The sequence below is a fragment of the Elephantulus edwardii genome, unplaced genomic scaffold (assembly GCF_000299155.1).
Source record: "Elephantulus edwardii isolate Elephantulus edwardi_28Jun2011 unplaced genomic scaffold, EleEdw1.0 scaffold00067, whole genome shotgun sequence".
Taxonomy (NCBI): domain Eukaryota; kingdom Metazoa; phylum Chordata; class Mammalia; order Macroscelidea; family Macroscelididae; genus Elephantulus; species Elephantulus edwardii.
In genome coordinates, this window is record NW_006399817.1 from 740,190 (window position 1) to 742,266 (window position 2,077).

General features: G+C 36.8%; 1 protein-coding gene across 1 annotated transcript in view; it reads right to left on the reverse strand.

Moving 5' to 3' along the window:
- The window catches only part of LOC102874581 (NKG2-A/NKG2-B type II integral membrane protein-like), a 34,064-nt gene that overhangs the window by 22,757 nt on the left and 9,230 nt on the right, over positions 1-2,077 (reverse strand). The gene's annotated exons all lie outside the window — the stretch shown is intronic.

Consider the following 2,077-nt stretch of genomic DNA (forward strand, 5'->3'; position numbering starts at 1 on the left):
GATGGACACCCTTTCCGATTATGAACCATGCAGTGTCTCCTTGCTCTGTTCTGACGACTGCCTGTAGGTTCAAATATAGGTTTCACAAATTCTTAAGATCTCATTCTTCTCAGAGTTAGACACAGTTTGTTGTGATCCACACAGTCAAAAGCCTTTGCATAGCCAATGAGGCACAGATTGACATTCCTCTGGTACTCTACTTTCTGCCAAGATCCATCTGACATTAGCTATAATATCTCTAGTGCCACAGCCTCTTCTAAACCCAGCCTGTACATCTGACAGTTCTCTGTTGACGTGTTGCCTTAGTAATTTTTGGAAAATTTTCAGCAGAATCTTGATAGCATGTGATATTAATCATATTGTTCAGTAATTTTCACACTCAGTTGGGTCACCTTTCTATGAAATTGTAATAAATATTGATCTCTTCCAGTCAGTTGGCCAGGTGGCTGTCCTCCAGATTTCTTGGCACAACTTAGTGAGTGAGCACATGCAGGGAAGAATCTGTTTGTTGAAATATTTCAATTGGTATGCTGTCAACTCCTGGAGCCTTGTTTTTTGCCAATACATTCAGAACAACTCGAACTTCCTCCTTCATCACCACAGGCTCTTGGTCATACATCGTTCTATTAAATTCTTCTGTGTCCTCCAATTCCTTTTGTTAAAGTGACTCTGTTTACTCCTTCCATCTTCTCTTAATACTTCTTGGATCACTTAACATTCTGCCCAAAGCATCCTTAAGTATTGCCACTCATGGCTTAAATTTGTTTCTAAAGTCCTCCAGCTTAAGAAATGCTGAGCAAGTTCAGCCCTTTTGATCTTCTGATTCCAGCTCTTTGCACATTTCAGTATAATACCTTGCTTTGTTAGCCCAAGCTTTTCTGTGAAACTTTTTGTACAGCTCTCTAATTTCTTGGTTTCTTCCTTTAACTTTGGCTTCTTGGTGCTCTAATACAATATTAAGAGTCTCATCTGATATCCATCTTTGTCTATTATTCCTCTTCTCTCTTTGTAATGACCTTTTTGCATTCTTTATGGACGATATTCTTGATTTCCTCCCACAGCTCATTTGGTCTTCGCTCACTGGTGTTCAAGGCCTCAAACCTGTCACTGAAATGGTTTTGAAATTAGAGTGGGATAGACTTAAGGTCAAATTTTGGTTCCTGTGGATTTGATTTACAGCTTGAACCTGCATATGAGTAGTTGGTGGTCTGTTCCACAATCAGCACCTGGCCTGGTTTTAACAGCTGATATTGAGCTTCTCCAGCGATTCTTTTCACAAATGTAATTGATTTGATTCCAATGCATACCACCAGGTAAAATCCATATGTATAGCCTGTGCTTGTGTTTCTTATAAAAGGTGTTTTCAATGAATAAATTATTGAATGTGTAGAATTCTATTGCTCTATCTCCTGCATATCTGTCACCAAGTCCATGTTTTCCAGCTACTAATCATTCTTCCCTGTTGCCAGCTTTTACATTCCAGTCACCCATTATTATCAATGCATCTTGATTGCATGTTTAATCAATCTCTGACTGCAAATGTTGGTAGAAATCTTCTCTTTCCTCCTCTTTGGCTTTGTTTGTTGGTCCATATATTTGAATGATGGTGGTTTTCACTGGACTTCCGTGTATGAGTATGGATATTACCCTATCACTCACCACATTGTATTTCATGATGGATATAGAAATAATTTTTTTTTTGGTTATGAAAGCAACCCCATATTTTCTCACATTTTCATCCCTGGCATAGTAGGTCATATGATCATCTCATTCAGACTGTCCCATGCCAAGCCATTCACTCTGCCATTACCAATTATGCCAATATTTATGCTTTCCACATATATCAAATTCAAGAATATACATATAACAGTTGTAAAAGTCTGCTTTTTATACAGTAGTCACTTTTCATCTCAACAGATGAGAACTCAATAGTTACTAATTTACACTTAAAATAATTAAAAGCAAATATAATTCTTGGAAAAGAATAAATTGAAGTCCAACAACCAAATACTCCTATTTATTTTACATTGATAGTCACTTAGATATTTTTGGTTTGTTATGAATTTATATAAATAAA